Here is a 24,471-nt window from a genome sequence, read left to right on the forward strand (position 1 = left end):
TGTGCCCGATTGTACCTTACTTTGGTCCAGTACATATAGAGCCACTTTCTCACATTGGTCCACTACAAAACCACACTCTACACCACTGCACTCCGCAGCACTCTACGTTACTTCACTATACGCCATTCTTCTCTACGCCATTATAACCTGCTCTGCACTTCTCTACGCCACTCTAATCTGCACTACTCTATGCCATTACACGCTATGCTATTCTCCTCTACACAACTTCACTCAATACCACTGCACTCTACTATGCACCACTCTAACCTATGCCACTGCATTCTATGATGAAGCATTGTATGCCATTGAATTCTAAGGCGCTGTACTACGCCACTATACACTGCGACACTCTAGCCAAATGCAGTCTACATCAGTACACTCTATGCTACTCCACTCCAATCAGGCGCGCAACACCCATTGGACTCACCGGGCTTCAGCCCCCCCGCCCCCCCCCCCCCACGCGGTTGTGTGTGGCAGCCCGGGATGAGACAGATCCCGGGCACACACAGAGCCGCACCCGAATGTTTCACAGGTCTTTAGAAGACCATTTGAATGTTAATTAGGCCTTGCAGTTGTTTCACCCCCTTCTAAGAGCCCCTGCAGCTCCACTCTGCCTACTGATTAAAGGCTCAGCCCTCCCCCCCCGAAATTTTTTCTTAGCCCCCCCCCCGAAATTCGGCTCAAGTTGCGCCTCTGACTCCAATCCACTCTTTGCCATTACACTCTACTACACTCCATGTCGCACTCTCCTCTATTCCAATAACTTTTAGCAATGCTGAACAGCAGCCATGCTGGTGTACAACATGGCTAAAAACACTTTGGCACGCAAACAGCTCCTGAGGGGTGAGACGTATTGGCTTTGCCAATGCTTGTCATGGTTTTGCTCACACACTGCGACTGTGCGCTGAGACCTACGAACTTGGAAAACGGTAAAGTAAATTTGATAATTCTCTCTGGCCCCAGTGACTCTCTTATCCCTGCTATATCGGCCCAATCCCACCCCACCCCCACTAAATCCTTGTCCATCCTCTAGATCGGCCGACTTTGAAGCTGGGGGACCAGTGTCTGGTGGGAGACACAAGCATCCTGTGATTGTGGGCAGATCTTTTAATATCCCCGAGGCAAAATGAATCAATGTGTCCGTCTGTAAAGCAACTCGTTCTCATCTCATGTGAAGCGGGCTGATACCTTCGGCTCGAGTTCGCGCTATATAAATCTGAACAAAATAACTACGTCCTCAACTCTCACTGATCCGAGGAACAAAAGAGCTGACTCGGCAGGCAGGCCACGCGACGCAGCGCGGAAAAAGACGCAGGAAGGAATTTACGCGCTCGCCCGTCAAGCTGAGTAAAAGACTACAACTCCCATTGGCCACATTTGACGGAAAGTGCGAAAGGACCACGTTTCCCTGCATGCAGTTCGCAATCACATGATCACACCGGCAGGTCACGCGGTACTAGTTACGTACTGCTGTGCTAGCAATATTTTGTTTTGTAGCTATGCAGATAGAACCCGGCATGTGCAGCTGGACCCCGGCGGAATAGAAGGTGAGGAGGAAGGAGGGTGGTGCTGGCCCCAAATAATGTGTTACTGTCGTCAACCCAAATAATCCCCCAAAAAGCGATTCCTCCAAGCGCCTCTAATTATCCATAGTTAGGAGTACTCCGGCACACGTGCCCCCCCCCCCCCCCCCCCGCTTCCAAACAGCAAACCCCACCCTATCCATTGTTTATCCCTCATTGTGTGAAGGCAGCATTCTTATGCACTGCTATGAATGACTAACCTCACAGTAATGTGTAGGCTCATCACAGTAATGGAGCTCAGCCCAGAGAAGGAGATGCCGATAGTACTGGGCCGGTGTGCTCCAAGGGAGCGGGGGCTTACAGGGAATGGAATTGTGGAAACGGATTCAGTCAGTAATCCCGGGGAAGAAATTGAGTCATTGAAAGGGAGAGGCAGATGGAAGAGGTGGGAAGAATGTGGTGTGAGGCAGGGGTACTAAATCTGACCACACCGAGACGGCACCTAGGATTGCTATATGAGTGAAGATATGCCCAGGGGATAAAAGAGTTAACTATTGGTTGGGGAACAAAAGTTATAGTTAAGAAAGTGACAAACAAAAAAGGAGCTCAATTTTGTATTCGGGTTCACCAGGAGAATGACGTACCCTGATTTGTGCAGTGTTTTTTTCTGATAAAGGTGGTCGAAACAACCTGGTCGAAACAGGTAATAGAATAAATAAAGACCTTCAACAGTTCCATCTTTAAACTGGAGGATTGCGCAGGGTGGTGTGGGAGGTGATTAATAGGTGGTGAATTTTGGTTACATGGCTCTGTCGGACCAATCACGTTGCTGGCTCAGAGGCAGGAAACTAGGGAGGGTCGAGGAACCTAAGACACAAAACAAATCAACCCATCTACTTATCACTCCCCAGTGACTATCCTGCTATTGGCAGCCTCCCTGAATTGATCATCTCCCCGATCATAAGTTCCCAGTGAACTGAGATCTTCAAACGAACATTACGTTTTTCTGTATTTCAACATAAAAGTGGTGTACATATTAATTACAGGATTTCCTGATTGCATTTCCAATTATACATAGCAAAAATGTGTTGTCAGCGCAGCCATGTTTCCCCATATTGCGCTCTGTTTTTCATATGTTCCTGGGGAGGGAGGTTGCTTGGTCCATCTGCTCACACTCTACTTCGACTGGCACTGATGACTCCTGTCTTTTTATACCTTAATGAGATTGTTCTCCATCCTGTCAGTCCTCTACTGTCGGGTATCTGTCACAGGGGTGTACTGTGAGATCAACCGGCACGAAAGGGACCCGTGGGCTGATGTAAAGTAATATTTCCCTTGCATGAGAGGAATATGATTTAGAATAGAACCTTCCCCTCCAACGTTGTTCTCGCTTCTAATCGTTCCCCTTGTTTAAGTGCATCTACTTCAAGAATGTAAAGACTGCCCTACCCCATCTCATAAAGTGTATATTCTGTGATGCTTGGAGGGGTGGCCCATCCACCCATTTTTTTGTGTGATCACCCTTTATGTTGTCTTTCTGGACATGTGGACCTATATGTCGGGGCTAGAGAAAGTGACCAGTGTGCACCGCATTGCCAAGTATTAGTCAGTGTAAATGGGTAGTTTAGGTAGTTGCAACAATGAGACTTAATGATAAGGGGTGGTTCGAGTTATCATGATCAAGTGTGGAATGGGAGGATATGAGTGATGAAAGCAAGGATCGGGGAGCTCTGTGCCCTTTCCGCTAAGTAGTAGTTTGGAAATGCTTAAAGACTTTATGCACAGAATCTTTCAGAAGTATGTGGCCCAGGCGAAGGCGTTGAAAGCAGAATTAAAAGAGAATTGGGTCAGCTGTGAGTACAATACATTATTGGAAGCTTTTAGTCTTCGGAATGGTTTTCTCCTTGGGCTTTGGCCTAGAAGCTCACAACTTAACTAAGAACTGATGTTGATTTGAAGGACATCAATGACAGCATATGGATAGACTAGCACCTCTTCCTCAATCCAGGAGACATCATAGCAATACCATCAGTTCTTCCTTCACAAGGATTTAAGGGTATTGACATTAATCAAACCAACTGATGGGGTTTGTAGGTTAAACGGGATCTTTGGATTAGCATCTTCAGCAACTGTTTTCCAGAAAGCCACATGTCTGCTGTTTCTAAAATAGCATCCTTGTTTATGTGAAGGACACTTGTGAACATGAGCAGGCCTTACTTGATGTACTGGAAATTTTCAGATCAAGTGGATTGACCATAGAGCATGCAAATGTAGGATTGGAGTTAGGAGTATGGATTATCTGTGGCATCACATGAGTGGAAAGTGCATCACGCTAAAGGAGTTTGTTGAAGGCAATAATTATAGTTTTGAGTTCCGTTGACAAAGGTCTGCTACATTACTTTTGGGTTTTGCAAAATTGTGCCACGTTATTTCCCATTTTGCAGATAAGGGCCAATGTTTGAAGGAAGATAATGAAAAAACTAGAGGTGGATTGTGGTGTGTGGACTGTCGGAGGATGTCTGAAAATTGAAAGTAGAAATTGCTTTAGAATTAAAATCTTTTAATTTACAGTATGAGTGTCTTTGGAGCAGATTATAGCAGGTATTCCTTTAAGGCACTGTACGGATGCAGATAGAGGATGGCCTAGCTGAAGTAGCTGCTTTTTTGAGGACAGCCGAACCCATTTTTTTCCTTGTTGAACGATAAGCTATAGTATCTTTCGAGGGTTTCCTATTTTTAAAAGTATATGTGGGGCCAATTTGTGGGGCAAATTTATAATAAATTCTTGTTTGATTTATTCACAATCAAGGAGTCTCGTGAGACCATGTCTAGAAATATCAAGTGCAAAAATAGTTTACTAGAAATTTCCGTCCAACGGGAACATGTTGTGGGGTTTTCCAACGCCACAAAAGATATAGTTTGTGCTGTGCTACGTAATTTAGATTATCAATGGGAGTATTTGAAGGAACAGAGTAACAGAGGTAATATGATGCTGAACCCAGTGATACATTATCTTGTGTGTATAAAAAAAAATATATATATTGTTTTTATGAGAAAGCAGGTGTATGAGGATAAGTTCCCATATTACTATGTGGCAAGGGATTTGGCTTGAGATGAGGGATTAGTTTGCAGATGGACTAGTTTGCAGATTTGAATCAATTGGAGGCATTAGCTAGAAGGAATAAGAACTCACAATTGGTTTCATGTAGAGCATACTGACGAGAGTGTGCTGAAAAGAATTGCAAAGATGGACTTTTGGCAGCTGGGTGTTGCACAAGTGTTTGGAAAAAAAGTGAGGGATTGTGTAGGCTGAGCATTGAGTGACCAGGACAAAAGAAAGATGGGTTATCCTGTGAGAGGGATAGAACTTTCAGAAAAACTATGGCAGATGATTGCACTGGATATTTTAAGATATTTATAGCAATTATGGTGTAGTAAGCATGGATTATTGCTCATAATCTCCTGATGTGAAATTTGTGAGCTGGATCAATGCTTGTATAATGATTGACTTCATAAAGGAAGAGCTTGTTTATGCATGAAGGAGAGTCGGTAGAAAAAGTCACGTACAATGGGTGGAATCTGTATCTAATGAAATGAAAGGGCATGGAATATTGAAGGAAGTGCTGCATTTGACTTAATGCAAGAGACAACATTAGAAAAAGGTTGCTCGTAATTTGTTAAGGTCGTAATGCAGTACCCAACATGGTTGAATTTGAAGATTGCCATTTAAGGTGATGTACAGTAGGGTAGCTTTCCAAAAGCTGAATCGCTAAGTAAAGATGACTAAAGGCGTGCAGAGGAATAAGTGTGGCATAGATAATAACAGTCTTGGAGGTGGTGATTGTGAAAGAAAGGATGTTGGTGTACAGAAATGTCTGGAATGTAGGAAGGGCAAATGTGTGTCTGAAGATCTCCGGTTCGTCAATAAAGGTCTATCTAAATTTCTTATTCTATACAAGTGGTAATGTGGGTAAGGTAGTAGTGTAGCTAAGTGATGGTAATGTGTGGAATGAGTTAAATTAAGCATGGGGCCACAGTGTGTTGCTGATCATTGTGAGAGAATGAATGTGGATGCAGGTGAGTGTGGTCTGAAAGATGATGAAGTTCACAATTTGCATATGAATGCAATTGAATTTTTTTCTATCAAAGAGGTGTGAAGTCATCTGTGGCATTGTGAAGATTTGATGTAGGAGACAGCAATACGTTTAGGTTAACTAGGAGGAGCATGATGAATGATTATTGTCCTTCAGTGTTGTGGTGTTTTTTTGTATTGAGTTTCTTTTTTGGTGAGGGTGGATACCTTTTTTGTATCCTCTGTTTGAGGAAACATTTTGTCCATATATTTATGCATTAAAGTTTCCATCATTGTGAGGTGTTTTTTGTTTGAGTCATATAAATTGTGGGTTGTAACAGATGGAGGTGGTGTGGATTTGGCACTTTAAGTTTTCCTCCTTCTCTTCTGTGTGTGCATGTTCCATTCTCCAGTGCATGTCCTCCTTAATTATCATTATCTGGTCATCATTTATAAGACAAAATCCAGGAAGTCCTCTCCAACTGACCTTTATTAAACCAATGCTCGCGGAAGAGTGTCATGTACCTGAGCATACTGAAGTTTTCAATGCTCTTCTCCTTGGGATTGTAAACATATTGAGCATTCTTGGGAAAGTAGCAAGGTTGGTAAACAAGGTTGTATACATACTGGAGAAAAGACAAATACTGAAGTCTCGTAAATAGACTCACTTCTAAGAAAGAGAGAATGACAACCCCACCCCTACTCTTCATTTGGTAATGAAGTGATATGCAGATGCACTGTAAGCATTGCTTCAGTTAAATCCTTTTTGGACTTGTAAGGCAGAAGACATATTTTTTTGTTTTTCTTTTAAAGAAGAGCCAGGATGTCAGAATTTCTTAGACTTCTTTAGATGGATTTGCTCCCCTTCCTTTTATATATTTTTTTATTTTGTAACTTTTCCTGACTTAAAAAACATCCACGAAGAATCACAAATTTGCAAGCATTCGCAACAAGAATTTGCAATTCTATTAAGGACACGGAGGCGAGGATTATGCTTCTCAATCTTTAATGAAGCTCACAGCAGCCAATGAAAATGCTTGCTTTTCATTAATAAAACGTTAAACAACTACACACCCCATCATGACTAGCACATAGGCACTCCCCCCTAGTCCATAAGAGGCCTCAGCGCCTGCCGCCATCTTCCTCTTTCTTTAAGGCGAACAGCTCCAACAACAACTTGGGTAACTTGGTAATTCCTCCAACGTGGAAGAACATAAACCTTCAGGCGTAATATCCTGGCAGTCGTCGATGTTCAGTCGTTTTTCTTATCTGAACCTGCAATAAAGGATATGAGACCGTAACCACCATAACCACTGGGTGGGCAAGCATTTATACATAACATGCCTGGTGGGATAATCCTCGCCTCCGTGTCCTTAATAGAATTGCAAATTCTTGTCGCGAATGCTTGCAAATTTGTGATTCTATTGCAGGACCTGAGGCTTCAGATTATGCTTGTTTAACGCTTATTAAATACAACAGAGGTAATAGCCCCCACCGGCTTATAATAATACGTTTTGAAGGTCGATTCTGATGACCAATCTGCACTAGGCATGATATCTTGTATACTGGAACCTAACATAAATGACTTTGACGCCATGGCTCCTCTGACTGAATGAGCACCAAAAATGGTGACGTCTACACCAGCTTCCTTCATGACATAACGAAGCCATCTGGCAATGGTGGCAGCTGCCACCGCTTTAAAAGGCTTTTGTATGGCAATCAATAATTGAGAACAGCCCTGCGGTCTATTGGCCGCTGTACATTCCTCATAAGTTTTCAAAAATTTTACAACACACAACTTGTCATTCTCTTGAAAAGCATTATTTGAAATATGACGAGATGATGTCTTGGTGCGTCCTGAAATGGAATAAGAAACTCCTTCCGGAGTAAATACTCTACCTGTAATCTCCAGCGCTCGCACGTCCGATGACCTCCTGCATGCCGAGAGGCAGAGTAACATGGCTAGTTTAGCTGACAACTGCTTCCTGGATAAAAGAGAGTTTACTGGCCATTTGTTAAATAACTCTAAAACCAAAGACACATCCCACAACCCGGTGTATTTGGGTTTCGGTGGGTTAGCCACCCTAATTCCTTTAAGCAATTTGCACACCACTGGGTGCATGCCTATTGGTTTTCCATCTAGCTGAGCATGGCCTGCTGAGATGGCCGACCTAAAATTATTGACTGACCTATAAGCCAAACCCTCGGAAGCTTTATCCGATAAGAAATTCAGCACGTGGGGTAGGTCTGCCCCCACGGGATCCAGATGTTGTTCCATGCACCAATCCACCCAACTCTTCCATGCCGAGGAGTATCTTTTCCGCGTGGATGGTGCCCAGGCCTGCTTGATGAAAGCGCAAGTCTTGTTCGAAACTCCTGGCACTGTTCCCTGAAAGCCTCCAAGCCATCAGCTGTAGTCTGCCTTCCACTATAAAGGGATGCTGTTCCTGATGAGGGCCCAGCAATAACGTCTCCGATTCCGGGAGGAGTCTGGGTCGATCGCAACTCCACTGCATTAGTTTGGGGAACCAAGACTGTGACGTCCACCATGGGGTCACCATGACTACTTCCGCTCGTTGCCTGATCACTTGAGACATTGCTCTGGGGATCAGCATGAAGGGGGGAAAGGCATACTGCATCCCCTCCGACCAATCCTGGAGAAATGCATCCGTTGCTTGCGCCATCGGATCCGGTCTCCAGCTGAAGAACCTGTTTACTTGATACGTTAGTCTGGAGGCCAATAAGTCCGTCCTGAACGGACCCCAAATTCTCTGCAGCCATCGGAACACCCTCGGGAGCAACTTCCAGTCGCTGTAGTCCCTGAGGTACCTTGAGTTCCAGTCCGCCACTTGGTTGGACTGACCCGGTAGATATTTCGCAATTATCGATATCTGATTCTCTAGACAGTAATGCCAAAAGTCCTTGGCTATTTGCACAAGCATCGACTACCTCGTGCCGCCCAACTTGTTGATGTACCTCACCGCTGACACATTGTCCAAGCGCAGGAGGATACAACAAGATGTCTGCCTCGGGGACAACGTCCGCACCGCGAACGACCCAGCGAGTAGCTCTAGGCAATTTATGTGACGTGAAAGCTCCTCCGGAGACCATCTGCCACCTGTGGAGATGTCTCCGCAACGAGCTCCCCAGCCCCAACGGCTAGCGTCCGACTCTATTGTTATTTCTGGAAGAGAGCCGAAGATGGCTCGGCCGTTCCAGGCATCTACGTGTCCCTGCCACCATTGCAGTTCGGTTCTCACCTCTTGTGTGAGAGGGATACTGTCCGAATACGATAGTCCCTTCTGCAGGTGTCTGATCTTCAATTGTTGCAGGGCCCTGTAATGAAGAGGGCCCGGGAATATCGCTTGTACTGATGACGCCAATATTCCTACCACTCTGGCAATCGCCCTGAGTGAAACTGTCTGACTGTTCAGTAGTTTTCTGATTTCCTTCTTCAGGTCCTTGAGCTTGTCCTTCGGGAGGCATAGCTGCGCTGTCATGGAGTCGATCGTGAAACCCAGGAAGTCTATCACTTGAGTGGGTACCATGACTGATTTCCTGGTGTTGATTACGAAACCCAGGTTTTGAAGCAACGTTGTCGTCAGAGTGAGGTGTCGCAATAGTGTCTGTTGGCATTGATCCACTATCAGGATGTCGTCCAGATAGATTATGAGGCGAATACCCCGTTACCGGAGGTATGCCACCACTGGTTTCATCACCTTGGTGAAGCACCAAGGAGACGAGGAGAGCCCGAAAGGCAGAACCAAATATTCGTACCATCGGTCTCTCCACCAGAATTGGAGATATCTTCGATGCGGGGGAAAAATTGGAACGGAAAGTAAAGCGTCCTTCAGGTCCAGCCGGACCATCCAGTCTCCTACCTGTAGTAGATCTGTCAAAAGATGGATGCCCTCCATCTTGAAATGGTTGTATGTTAGAAACTGGTTGAAGTCCCTGAGGTTCAGAACCAATCTGTTTCCGCCTCCCTTCTTCTGTATAACAAAGATATTGCTGCAGAAACCGCGAGGACCTTGATGGACCGGTGCTATCGCGTGTTTCTGCTACAACTCGGTGATCTCCTCGTCTATAAAACTGAGATCTTGTTGGGAAAAATGGAGACCTGCAGGAAGCCCCAATTGAACAGGATGAGAATAAAACTTAAAGTGAAAACCTTGAACTGTTTGTAACACCCATGCATCCTGTGTAAGCTCCCTCCACTGCGCTAGGCAGTGTTGAGTCCGTCCCCCCAAAGGAAGAAGACAAACCTCTGTTACTTTCACCTGAGTTCTGCTGGTGTTTGAAGGTCCCCCTGCTGTTATTGGATTGATAACGGCTCCTGTTGAACCTCCTGCGGGAGGGGTAGAAGGTCCCACCACGGGTGGAATCGTACTCGTTCCTGCCCCTGCCGAAGTCGCCTCTTTGGAAACCTTGTGGACCTCCCCGGCCCAACGAGTGGCCCCCGCCTCGTCCGGCCCTGTTAAAAACTCCCTGGCTGAGAACTCTCTTAATGCCTGATTGCGCTTTGTCCAGCGCCGTAAATGTCCCAACATATTTGGAGACGTCCTTGACAAATTTGTCTCCAAATAATTGACCTGCTGCTAGGGGTCCCGGCTCCGCATCCGCTAGTTCGGTCAAGTTACTGTCCATTTTCATAAGCAGTGATTTCCTCCTTTCAGAAGAAATGGCACAATTTGCGTTGCCCAGCAAGCAGATGGCTCGCTGGGTCCAACCAGCCAGCACGTCCGGGTCCACAGGAGAGGAACCCTCTTTGGCCGCTAGAGCCATTTCCAGAATTTTGGCCAGAGGTCCGATAGCATCCAACATTTTGTCCTGGCATCCTGACCATGCCCTATCCAGACCTCGTTTGAGGTCCTTTGAGAACTTCTTCAAGAAGGTCAAGAGACTCGCGTCAATTTCAGGCGTCTCCGCTACTTTGTCCGGGATGTCCGTACGAGGGCATTCCGACTTAAGACGGTTCCTGACTTCCCTAGGGAAACTCCGTCTAAGGTTGTCGTGGATATATGCTGCCACCGCCGGAGGTGGCACCCAATCCTGTGACCTGGGGTGCATGATGTCAGACGGATCGAATGTAAACGGTGTAATCACGTGAGGGACATTAACTTGCGCCGTCTTAGTCATCTTTGGAAGAGGATGCTCCTCAGAGGTATCCGTGTCTGTGCCTGTGGAAGTGTCTGTGTCAGTGTCCGTGTCCACATCTGCATGGACCTTGCGTTTGAACTTGGCCTTGCTTCCAGAATAGGAATGCTCCGCCGTGTCTGGAAGGGTAGTTAGGGCCTGTGCATGAGGCCATGTGGCAGTGTCAACCGACGGTTGACCGGAAGTGGAAGCGACCGCTTTCTTCTTTTGTGGCTTGTCATAGCCAGGCCTCTTGGCAAAGCCCTCCAATTGCTTTCTGATTGGGCGAAGGGCTGTAGCTAGGGCTTGCTGCACTGTCTGTGGGACCGTAGTCTCCATAGCCCTATTGACTGAAGACTGGACAGAGGCGTCCAAAGCGTTGACTAAATTGTCCTCCAGGGCAGCTTCCTGCCGTCCATCATACACCTCCTCCTCAGCATATTCTTCATTATAATGCTCCCACTCGGCCATTACAGGGGTGACTTATCTCAATGCACTTCAGGGAAGTTTAGCACTCACAGTTCTCTTGAACACCGTCTAGCCACAAGGGGGGGGGTCAGCCCTGTTAGCACACTTTAAATCACAGTATTTCAACCCCCTCAGCAAAGCTGTAGTCAACAGGGGTCAGGGACCCAGGCCACCTAAGATACAATGAGCGTGTGCACACTCAATTACTGGCCAATATATTTTACAACCTTTCCAGGCGTCACTAATGAGCAGAGGGGTCACCGGCATGTAATAACGCTGAAACCGCTATGCAAATCAGTCAGGGATTCGCGCCGCGAAGTGCAGCCCAAACGCGACTGAAATCCTACTAGAAAGTAGCCCAATTTCAGCGCGTTTAGGCGCACGCCGCGGCCGAGAGCCACCTGGACCCTACACGCGTCATCGGCCTACTAGGGATGCCGACGTGCTTACTGGGGAGCGGCCGGGACAATAACAAAGGCTCAAAAGTGTGATTACACGGCGCCCGTCTGCCCCTGGTCAGCGACCGCTGCTACCACGCGCCGCTAAGCGCACCAATGCCACTGAGGAATAAAAGTCGTTTGCTAGGCGCCGCGACGCTAGCGCTCGTGCACCACAACCCCCAAACTGCTGACTAACCCTTCACTCAGGTAATAAGGATTGAATTCCTATATCTAATCAACACCATTTAACTAAATCATAGTCAGCATAAGCAATTATACATTAACACTTGTAGTCAGCATAAGCAATTATACATTAACGCTTGTTAACAGCAGAGGGAGGAAACAACGTGCACTTAACTCTTGCTGTGAGCAGCAAAGAAAGAGGAAGATGGCGGCAGGCTGAGGCCTCTTATGGACTAGGGGGGCGTGCCTATGTGCTAGTCATGATGGGATGTGTAGTTGTTTAACGTTTTATTAATGAAAAGCAAGCATTTTCATTGGCTGCTGTGAGCTTCATTAAAGATTGAGAAGCATAATCTGAAGCCTCCGGCCCTGCAATAGAATCCAACCAAAGCAATGCTACAAATACAAAATGTGTACAAGGCATGCTTGTACGTAGATATGTCATAGGTTTGCTGTTGTTTCAGTGGCACTCCAGTAGCCAACATTGAAAACTCTAGGTTGGAACCATTCTGTAACAAGCATTGGAAATGCAATAGGTTTCGCATTAGAAAAGTTGGAGTTATTGGTCTTGTAAATGACATATTGTATTTATTTGTTGGTTTTTAAAATTGCTAAATTGATGGCTTTGTCATTTACAATGCCAATAGTTATAACTTTCGCGAATGTGACACCTATAGCATTTGGAATGCAACATGTTTTGTATTTACGTGACTTAGATGGCAGCTCTGGTCGTTAGGCCACATCTCTAGAGAGCAGGAGAGTGCAGCAGGGGAGAGAAGCACAGCAATGCAATAGGTCTCGCATTAGGAAAGTTTGAGCTATTGGTATTGTAAAGGACACATTTTTTATTTATGTGCTTGTTTTGAAAATAGCGAATTAATAGCTTTGTTATTTACAATGCCAATAGTTTTATCTTTCGCAAATGTGACACCTATTGTAACACAATATGTGTTGTGAGGGTGAGTGAGGGTGAGGGGTTGAGGGTGAGTGAGGGTGAGGGGTTGAGGGTGAGTGAGGGGTTGAGGGTGAGTGAGGGTGAGGGGTTGAGGGTGAGGGGTTGAGGGTGAGGGGTTGAGGGTGAGGGGTTGAGGGTGAGGGGTTGAGGGGGAGGGTTCGAGGGTGAGGGGTTGAGGGTGAGGGGTTGAAGGTGAGTGAGGGTGAGGGGTTGAGGGTGAGTGAGGGTGAGGGGTTGAGGGTGAGGGTGAGTGAGGGTGAGGGGTTGAGGGTGAGGGGTTGAGGGTGAGTGAGGGTGAGTGAGGGTGAGTGAGGGTGAGGCTGAGGGGTTGAGGGTGAGTGAGAGTGAGGGTGAGTGAGGGGTTGAGGGTGAGTGAGGGTGAGGGTGAGTGAGGGTGAGGGGTTGAGGGTGAGTGAGGGTGAGTGAGGGTGAGTGAGGGTGAGGGTGAGTGAGTGAGGGTGAGGGTGAGGGTGAGTGAGGGTGAGTGAGGGTGAGTGAGGGTGAGTGAGGGTGAGTGAGGGTGAGTGAGGGTGAGTGAGGGTGAGTGAGAGTGTGGGTGAGTGTGGGTGAGGGTGAGTGTGGGTGAGGGTGAGTGTGGGTGAGGGTGAGTGTGGGTGAGGGTGAGTGTGGGTGAGTGTGGGTGAGGATGAGGGATTGAGGGTGAGGGGTTGAGGGTGAGTGAGGGTGAGGGGTTGAGGGTGAGTGAGGGTGAGGGATTGAGGGCGAGGGGTTGAGGGAGAGTGGGGGTGAGGGATTGAGGGTGAGGGGTTGAGGGTGAGGGTGAGGGGTTGGGGTGAGTGAGGGTGAGGGGTTGAGGGTGAGTGAGGGTGAGTGAGGGTGAGGGGTTGAGTGAGGGTGAGGGGTTGAGGGTGAGTGAGGGTGAGTGAGGGTGAGGGGTTGAGTGAGGGTGAGGGGTTGAGTGAGGGTGAGGGTGAGTGAGGGTGAGGGTGGGTGAGGGTGGGTGAGGGTGAGTGAGGGTGAGGGTGAGTGAGGGTGAGGGTGAGTGAGGGTGAGGGTGAGTGAGGGTGAGTGAGGGTGAGGGTGAGTGAGGGTGAGTGTGAGTGAAGGTGGGTGAGGGTGAGGGGTTGAGGGTGAGTGAGGGGTTGAGGGTGAGTGAGGGGTTGAGGGTGAGTGAGGGGTTGAGGGTGAGGGGTTGAGGGTGAGGGGTTGAGGGTGAGGGGTTGAGGGTGAGGGGTTGAGGGTGAGTGGTTGAGGGTGAGTGAGGGTGAGGGGTTGAGGGTGAGTGAGGGTGAGTTAGGGTGAGGGGTTGAGGGTGGGTGAGTGAGGGTGAGGGTGAGGGGTTGAGGGTGAGTGAGGATGAGTGAGAGTGAGGGTGAGTGAGGGGTTGAGGGTGAGGGGTTGAGGGTGAGTGAGGGTGAGGGGTTGGGTGAGGGGTTGAGGGTGAGTGAGGGTGAGTGAGGGTGAGTGAGGGTGAGGGGTTGAGGGTGAGTGAGGGGTTGAGGGTGAGTGAGGGGTTGAGGGTGAGTGAGGGGTTGAGGGTGAGTGAGGGGTTGAGGGTGAGTGAGGGGTTGAGGGTGAGTGAGGGTGAGGGTGAGTGAGGGTGAGTGAGGGTGAGTGAGTGAGGGTGAGGGGTTGAGGGTGAGTGAGGGTGAGGGTGAGTGAGGGTGAGGGTGAGTGAGGGTGAGGGTGAGTGAGGGTGAGTGAGGGTGAGGGGTTGAGGGTGAGTGAGGGTGAGGGTGAGGGTGAGGGGTTGAGGGTGAGTGAGGGTGAGGGTGAGGGAGGGTGTAGGTTGCAGTACTGCGGAAGAGCGGTGCGCATTGATAGGTCACGAGACCTAAAGAGAGCCTCTAAGAATGAAAACAAGTGTCAGAATAGCCAGCCAAGTAAGAACTATCCACTCTAGAATGAGCTGTGCCTGTCAGCGATGTAGAATTGTCAGGCAATTACATGAGTAAGGTAACTTGACCGTGCTGCAGGTCGAAGAAATCGATAATGATTCTGTGGCTCAGGAACTCGTGACTGCCACTTGAAGAAACATGCTCCAGCTGCGAGGAGAAATGGATAAGATTATGTGGCCTAAGAACTCGTGACTGCCTTTGAAGAAATCTGAAAAACAGAGCTCCCGCTGTGTGCAGAACACCGCTCTGCACGGGTAAAAACTCAGTCCCAGAAGGAAGACAGCGGGTAGAACGTTCGCTGAGGCCCAACAGCTGAGCGCACACTAGGCGGGAGGCCGCCGAACGCTCTGGCAAGAGAGTTCCCGCTGAGAGGAATCACTGTGTGGAGATGTGAGCTGGGGGATGGGGCGGAGCGGGTAAAAAAAAAAAAAGACGGAGGGAAGGCAGATAAGGGGAGGGGGGAGGAGAAATGCGACACGGCGGGCAGGGGAGTGTTAGGCAGCCATCTGTTCAAAACCACTGGCTACAACTGACGGAAGCGGCACATGGCCAAGAGAGTTCAGATAACACCGCAACTCCAGGGGGAGAATGTCGCTTCAATTGCAATCACTAGGCAAGGTGAGTTCAGATAACATCACAACTCCAGGGTGAGAGCGTCGCTACAAATAGTAATCGCTGGGCAGACGAGGCAATTCAATACCAGGGCGCTCACGAAACACTCCGACAGAACAGTTGAGGGAAACGCGCTGTAGATACAGCACTGCGTGAAAGGTAGCGATAAACAATGCCCAAGATAAAAACCAGGATTAAAGGACGTTTACTAACAAGTATGATCCAGTGAAGCTTCTCAGTTGTAACGAAACATATCTGGTCAAGTGGGAAATCAAACAATGGGTCCGGGCAGATGTCGAACATTCTGTTTACGGGTGTTAAAGGTGCTTCAGAGAGTAAGCATGTAATATCAAGAGCTTTAATCCTTTCCTTTGCACGGCGGGCAGGGGAGGGGGCGGAGCGGGGAGAGGGAACAGACGGAGGGAAGGCAGATAAGGGGAGGGGAGAGGAGAAATGCGACACGGCGGGCAGGGGAGGGGGCGGAGCGGGGGCCTGGAGTGCGGCTGAGGGAACTGATGTGCACGCGCTTTTAAGCTCAATGCGCATGCGCATTGAGCTTAAAAGTCACGGGCACTGCAAGGAATCGCCACGATTCCTTGCAAGTCAGTTAAAGAGTGGTTAAGCCCCCATAGTCTCGCAAGCTCGATGCGCATCGACAGGCGAGACCTAAAAACCAAAATAAGAACAAAACCGAAGAAATATACATTTCAGTTTATTTTTAATGCTAAATATTTATAATGTTGTCTGCATGCGCGTAGTTGTCATTCCATCAGCCTGTGCCCTGCCACAGAGACCACACTTCCGTGTATAACTTCGAGCTGAAGGAGCATTTCCAGATTTTGGGTCCTGTAGACTGGCACGACCTAGGCAAAGCGGGCGGCTGGCTATCAAGCAGTAAGTGGCGCAGGACGCACGGTCAAAACAAGGTATGTCTCCCTATGGGTGAAATCGTAATGACCCCCGTTTATCTGTTTCCCACCCACCAGAGAGTGACTTTCAGTCACCGCCCACCTGCCAGGACCCATGCTGCAATACCGCTTCATTTCGAAACCTAACCCTTCTAACTTTATTCACCCCCTTTTTTACTTCCTAAGATAGTTGCACTATGTTCGTTTGGGCAATAACTCGAGATCCTACTACTGACAGATGGTCACGATGAATACCGGTCACCGGGAATTTGCTCTGCGTCGGTTTAATTTCCTTGCGCACAACACCCTAATTAGTGTATCGGCACACTCTGCAAATTTTATTTTAATGCCAATCATGACTGGAAACCTGAATAGGAGGCATTTCTAGGTCAAATCACTCGTCCACAGGGCCAATTAAGATATGTGATGGTAGCAAAAATGCCCCAAACCAGCAATTTTGTATTTTTTTGTCAAATCGAACAATTTATGACTAAAGTAATATATTGTAGGAAAGTTTCAAAATGACTTGCATGTGCAAAATGAATATTCCCTACACCAAAAAATAAATCCTGAACGAAGTCCTGCCCTCTCTTGAAATGTAATGCATCTGAAACAGTTACAACAACAGATTTCTCACAGTGAGCAAAAGGGACACGTGCTCCAGATGCCATCCTAAATAAGCTAACCACACAAATGTATGGCCTAACGTGAGTCGAAGGGAAAAAAAAGTTCATTTTGAGAAGTGTTCTGGGGCACAGCAGCTTCGCTTTCGCTCCCCTGTTTTCCCATTTTAACTGTTTCCTCCATATTCTTCATCTCGGACTCCCTTCCCCACTGTCTTCCCCTTCCTTCATCGCTGTTGTCCCCTCTCCTTGTCTCTCTTTCCCTATTACCTACCCACTGATCGTTTCTCTATCTGCCTGCCGTCTCCCCGCCCCGACTTTCCAATTCTCTCACTTCCCTCTCTTTCTATCCTATTCTCCACACCATGTCGTCTATGTGTCTCTCTTCACGTTTCTTTTCCATCCTCTGGTTTCACTTCTCTCTTGCTCCGTTCATTTTCTTCTCATTATCTCTTCTCTCCTTTCTGCTCTCACTATCTCTTCTCACCTTTCACCACTCACTCTCCTCTTCCACCTCTCTTTCGTACTTGCTGTTTGCCTCACACATTCTCCTCTTCCCCCTCCCACGGCTCGCTCTTAGTTCCACTTCTCTTTCCTTTCTTGCATTTCTCCTTCTCTCACTTCTTTCTCAGTAGTTAAACTTCTTTTGCACCTTATCTCTCAGTCGTCTGTTAATCCCGCACCCCCAATCCCCCTCACCCTCAATCCCCCTCACACCCTCACTCACCCTCACACACCTTCACCCTCACACCCCTCCCATCCCCCACACCCCCTCACCCCCACCCTCACACCCTCACCCCCCACCCTCACACCCACACCCCCACCCTCACACCCCCTCACCCCCCCTCACCACCCCCTCACCCTCACCACCCTCACGCACTCTCACTCTCACACCCCCTCACTCACCCTCACACCCCCTCACCCACCCTCACACCCCCTCACCATCACAACCCCTCACACCCTCTCACACCCTCACACACCTTCACTCACCCTCACCCCCTCACCCTCACAGCCCCTCATCCTCACACACCCTCACTCTCACACCCTCACCCTCACACCCCCTCACACCCTTTCAGCCTCACACACCCTCACTCTCACACACCCTCACACACCCTCACCCTCACACACCCTCACCCTCACACCCCTCACTCTCACACCCCCTCACCCTCACACACCCTCACCAGCATAGCATAACAAAACATAGCATAACAAAGCATAGGATAGCATAACAAAACACAACACAACACAGCACAACACAGCATAGCATAACAAAACAAAGCATAGGATAGCAAAACATAGCATAACAAAACACAACAAAACATAGCATAGCACAACAAAACATAGCATAGCACAACAAAACATAGCATAGCATAACAAAACATAGCATAACAAAGCATAGCATAACATAACAAAGCATAGCAAAACAAACCTTAGTAGAACAAAACATAGCATAGCATAACAAAACATAGTAGAACAAAACATAGCATAGCATAACAAAACACAACACAACACAACACAGCATAGCATAACAAAACATAGCATAACATAAAACCAAGCATAGCATAACAAAACATAGCATAACAAAACATAGCAAAACAAAACATAGCATAGCATAACAAAACACAACATAGCATAGCATAGCATAGCATAACAAAACACAACATAGCATAGCATAACAAAACATAGCATAGCATAACAAAACATAGCATTGCATAACAAAACACAACAAAACTTAGCATAGCATAACAAAACACAACATAGCATAGCAAAACAAAACAAAGCTTAGTATAGCATAAAAACATAGCATAACAATGCATAGCATAGCATAACAAAACCTAGCATAACAAAACATAACATAGCAAAACCAAGCATAGCATAGCAAAACACAACAAAACATAGCATAGCATAACCAAGCATAGCATAACAAAGCATAGCATAGCAAAACATAGCCAGGGCCGGACTGGGAACCAAAACCGGCCCTGGCAAAGTGCTCCGCTTGACCCCCCCCTCCCCACTCGGGGTGGTTGGAGGTGCCGCCGAGTGCTTTGCTAGGGCCGGTTTTCGGAAGATTTTGTTGCAGGGCCGATTTTGCAGCTATGTTGCAAAAACGGCCCTGTAACAAAATCGGCCCCCAGGGGCTCAAAACCGGCCCCCACCCTTGCGGCGCACCGGGGGATTGCCCGGTGCCCGCTATGGCCAGTCCGGGCTTGAACATAGCAGAGCATAACAAAGCATAGCATAGCAAAACATAGCATAACACAACAAAAGATAGGATAGCAAAACAAAACATAGCATAGCATACAGCATCACTCCGCACAACCACAGCATCACTCAGGGGCACCACAACATCACTATGTGCTACCACAGCATCACTGAACGCCACAGCATCACTCGTTCGCGATCACAACATCACTCAGCGCCACCACAGCATCAATCTGTGCAACCATTCTACAACACCTTGTTCAAATATGTTCTCTCAATGTTTCAAGCTTTATTACAAATTTAACAAAAAGATGTTAATATTTCACTTCTGTTCTTGGATTTTGGTCACAATAAAATACACTGAACATAATCTTCACAAAAGTTATTCACAAAAGTTTAAGCTATTGCCAATATAAATTACAATAGCTATTATTTAAGTATTAATTCTTTAAAAAAATTTAAGCCATTATTATTTGTAATATCAATACATCTAAGTCACGTAAATACAGCACATATTGCATTACAAATGCTATAGGTGTCACATTTGCGAAAGTTAAAACTATTGGCATTGTAAATGACAAAGCTATTACTTTCGCTATTTCTAAAACCAACACAAATACAAAATTTGTCATTTTCAATACCAATAGCTCAAACTTTTCTAATGCAAGAGCTATTGCATTGAAAATGCTTGTTTGTAGTATGCTATGCATTACAAACGCATACTTTAAGCTACTGTATGGTGCCATCATTAAATACCTTCAAAGAATGGACTCCAGGTACCACTCCTGTCTACAATACTGCACCATTGCCATCAACATGTCTTCTTAGGCTAGTACCTAATAAAGACACCCCCTGACCAGTATATTTTCTTTCACAACAAGGTCCCCAAGGCCAACACCCCAGATTAAGTGTCAAGCTGTGCCCCCATTCTGTTTCAAGAGGGGTGAACTCTGCCTGAATCACACTCTCATGTGCTAAGTACCCTCGGAGTGAACTCCATCTGTCTTGTGGCCAGCAGTACATGGGAGGAGGGCAGCCTGTGCAACTGATGTGTTGTAACTAACAATTGTATTTGTGGGCAGGGCTAAGCGAAATGCTTATAGTCTGCTTCCTGGCTGTTGCATCACGGACATGTGTCTGTGTGCAGGCCCAAGGACTGAAGCTGGGCAGGACTATAATAAACTCTATGCAAGAATTTTAAATGAAGCAGCCTATATTTTCCATTGGGAAGGCCTGTTCTGCCTGGAGCACAACATTCCACCCAATATTCATCAGAAAATTGGGAATCAAGACTCCGGTTCCTTTGTCCATGTTTGAGACTTACTGCCACCGTAAATTGTGACAGTGAGATAAAGACACTCTCCAGAAATAGATCACCCATTTCTTTAAGTTGTAGTTTTTCCAGCTGTGTACAAGCTCTAGGTTCACCAGTCAGCTGCAAGCCTTTGGTTATTGGCTGTCTTAAGTCCTGGAGAGTAGAGATTTCATGTACCAGCTTAAGGACCCAGTCTCTACAATTGTCTAGCACTTGAATGCCTCTACATCTACAATGTTGGAGGGGTCTTGCGTCAAATGTGCCAATAGCATAGGCAGTGGAACAGGATATGCAGTATTGCTGTTAACTACTAAGTGGGTGTACAAGGAGTAATGCACAAACTACACTTGTACAGAGTTAAAATAAAATCCTTAGTTTGGGACCAAGGCCCCCCACTCCCCATAAATGTCTAAAGTCGGGTGCAGTATCTCGCATTTACTTCAATTTATTCATAGCCTGCTAGATGGCCGTAAGCAATGAGTTCCTGAATTATTTACTGATAGTTCAATTACATACAAGTCTGTGTCATCCACATAATGAGAGGAGGATCCTCTTCTTGTTGATATACCTGATATAGAGACTCTAGGCCAAGTGGTACTCAAGAAGGCTAGAGGCTTGTGGCTCTAACTCTATGGCAAAAGGCAAGGGAGACAAGGGCACCCCGATGAATGCCTCTAACAATGGAAATAGGCTCAGACACGCCATTACAACTGATATACACAGTAGGTACAGTAAAAAGCAGTGAGATCAATTTAATGGTCTCTGACACAAGCTTGAATCTCTGCAGTACTTCTAGACTGAAATCCAACTCAAAGGAGCCGAAGACCTTTTCTGCGATGAGAAAAACTGCTACCACTCCAAGTCCAGGTGCTGGTGGTGGAACAGTGCAAAGATTAAATGCTGTGAACCACCCTGGAATAAACTGCGAGTAGATACGTACCAAGGTGTTGCTGTATTACTTTTTTAAATCCCTTAAGTGGATTTATTGCTTTTGCATATAGAAACAATCATTTGTGGGCGTGGCAGTTTTGGACCATACCTGACCTATAACATAGTTTCTTGAAGCTCTTCGCAGCCGACCTGAAGCTTTCTATAAAGAGCTGGAGCTCCATGCTGCTCTGGTGCCTGCTGCGCTCCAAACTGCTCACTCAACCCATGCCATCCATGCCAATTTTTGTTGCTGTGTTCTTTTAAGAAATCTTCAGCCAGTCCATTGCCTCCTGACGTTTCACAGACAGCCCTCACTCTTTTTGGATTTGAGAGGTGGCAATGATGGCACCTGGTCCGCATTATCCAGCCAAGCCATATTTTCCCTGTTCAGTTAGGTCTCCAACCTATGCTCCTATGCTGATCTCCTGAAGTATCAAATATCATATTCCCTTGTCTTGACCAATGCAGGTGATGGTCAAAGATGCTCACAAGGGAAGATCATTTGGTCTTAGGTCCGACCTAGGTATTATCCTTCACCGTTCCTCCTGGCCACTCTATATTTATGGAGGGAGTGTCCTCACAATCATCAGTTACCCTAAACACTAACAGCAGCTTCTCTGGAGGTCCAGGTACCTGCTTTTAACTAGTTTCTGCGAGGCAGTTTAGGCGGTCTCAAAGTGATCAGAGTAACCCAAATGCTTCACTAATAAATACATCTCAGATATAGGCACAGAGTGCTTACTCATTGAGCTAAACCCTCATTTAGTTCAAAGCAGCTTGCTATGGAAGCTCTCAGCTTTGACGTAAAAGGCTGCCAAGTAGGACCTCTGCAAGGTAGCTCGATATCCTATACCTAGGAGAGGTGTTGGTTACCAGCAAGAAGAAAACAGTGGGGGTTGGTCCGAAAAGGTCTTAGGCAGAATCTTGATGTCATTTGTCCAGGTGCTCAAATCATTCACTGCAAGCAAGTAGTCAGTTCTGGATTCTATATCATACACTGAAGAATAGACCGCTCTGGTCTCATGGAGTATTTTCTGCCATAGGTCCATTAACTCACGATGGTCCAGAACATGCAACATCACTTGTGCTGCAGATGACAACAACCTCATCACCATGCTCAGTCTGTCCATAGCAGGGTCCCAGATTGTGGTGATGTTCCCACCCCAGACAGTTCGAACTATTTGAAACTGGGAGATATAGACTGCGATGTCTTGATAAAATGGCGGGTGTCGACATTGGGGCCGTATGTGTTAACAAGGCTCTGAGCCAGGAGGCATTTCTGTTCCGGGTCAGCCCAGATTAGAAAATGAAAGGTTTCTTTGTTCTAAACTTGCCATTCCTTTGCAGTATGTGCTATAAGGGTGGAATGAAGTGGCTCATCCCTTATTTATGCGCAAAGGCAGCTACCACTCCTAATAGTAGGTTGGTCTCCTGCACAAATCTAATGTTGGTTCAATGCCTGTCTAGGTATGCCAGCACTTTTCGAGCCTTGAGAGGGGTATTTAGCTCCATGATCTTCCAAGTTTTTTAGATTGCAAATCACACATCATGGTTGCCTAGGCAGTGCGAGTAATGCCGGAGGCATGGAATGCCAGTTCCTGGCTTTTATACTTTCAGCCCACAGTGCTGCACACATACCAGTTTAAGTTTACACCCCCCTAATCACCGAGTCAAATGAGGACTACTTTAGGAGAATGTCCCTAGCATGTAAGCGGTTGGAAACAACTTGACAAAAGAAACAAGAGGCAAATTTTAGGAAAGCTGAAACAGTGGTTTCTGAGATTGCAGTTTTTTCTGGTGGACCCACGTTTGGATTCCTGTATCATGAACAGAGAAAGCCATTCAGAGCAGGATTTAAGAATGTAAAGACTGTAAAATAACATATCTCAGCTTGATTCTATCTGATGATTCAGGCTGGTTTAAGTTTGCAACATCTGTGAAGAAGGAAGACTATTTTTATATAGCGAGTGGTTTAATAGGTAAAGAACAGGAGTCTGGTTTAGCAGTATTGACATTGGTGGTAAGACATGTGAAATATCATGTCCTGATCTGGAGGCCGCCACATCAGGATATTGTGTCTATTTCTGGGAGCAGAATCAAAAGTGTTGCCTATCACTGATGTCCTTATCTGGACCACTGGACCTGGTCAAGGAGCAAAGCACCTGGACCAACGAGCCCCATGTTCTTAGAGATTGGAGCCTATCCAGACATTTAGCTAAAATGGAGTTTGGTTTAGTACTCAAGTAATTTCAGCAGTTGGCCAAATAACGAACCATCTGCAGAAAGGGAGAAACCATACTTCCCAAGTGTATAAACGTTTTAAGCAACGACGTTTAACTTGAAGAGTACTTTAGAAGTTCAGCTGAAGGCTAACAGCATAGCTTTTAGAAGGCATTGTACATAGACTCAATACCAAAACCTTGTTAAAAGAAAATAAATTCACAGTGGAAGTGGAGAAAAGAAACTCTTTGCAGATTTTCTTTAAAAAAAAGACCCGTAATAGAAAAAAATGAGAAATGGTGTCACCAAAGTATGGGAAAACCCTGAAATGATACAGGATCTGCATGTCAAGATGAGATAGATGTATGGGGCAGGTAAATGTAACATGTGTTAGTATGTTTTTTGTCATTGGTTAAACTCTGCAGCCTACGCCATCTACTTGTTTGACTATAGCACCTTGTACCCTCTACCCACAGTTTCCTAGTGGGAACGTGCCTGATTCTTTCTGATAAAATGTAATTGCCTTGAAAGACTCTCAGCACAGAACGTCTTGTTGGCAGTGTTCAGGATCACTCCGGGCTTGGCCCTCGGTTTCGGCCCCCACCGCCTTGCTCTGATTCGGTCCTTTGATGTGCAGGAGTAAACTCACGATTTTCTTCTTTCTGTGTATAGTTTGGACTTTAGGGCTATAAACAAGATAACAGAAGTCTTTCAGGCCCTATGTCGCATAACGAGCATAGTGTCATCCCCTCTATTTCATGAAAAAAAGCTACATTAGCCTCTCACAGACATAAGCAAAAAGCTCAATGGGGTCCCTACAGAGTGCCAATTTTGTGTTATTAATAATTGTGCTGCCTGAAGAAGGATTGGATGTTCAAGGGGCAGTGTTTAAGTTGCTTGGCCTTTATGTACCCTTATATAATAACTAGGCAGTAGCTCTGCATTGGTTTATTTGATCAGAAGTAGCTCTCTCTGTTGAAAAGGTTGGAGACCCCTGGTCTAACCAGAGAGGATGAAGTGCTGTA

The 24,471-nt window shown here is 46.6% G+C and overlaps 1 protein-coding gene across 1 annotated transcript in view; it reads left to right on the forward strand.

Moving 5' to 3' along the window:
• Positions 1-1,431: 1,431 nt before the first annotated feature.
• Positions 1,432-24,471, forward strand: part of SLC38A7 (solute carrier family 38 member 7) — a 192,336-nt gene continuing 169,296 nt past the window's right edge. Inside the window, exon 1 of the mRNA XM_086945300.1 lies at positions 1,432-1,547. The gene's annotated coding sequence lies outside the window, so the exon portion shown is untranslated. The remainder of the gene's footprint in view (positions 1,548-24,471) is intronic.

The sequence above is a fragment of the Lissotriton vulgaris genome, chromosome 12 (assembly GCF_964263255.1).
Source record: "Lissotriton vulgaris chromosome 12, aLisVul1.2, whole genome shotgun sequence".
NCBI classification, from domain to species: domain Eukaryota; kingdom Metazoa; phylum Chordata; class Amphibia; order Caudata; family Salamandridae; genus Lissotriton; species Lissotriton vulgaris.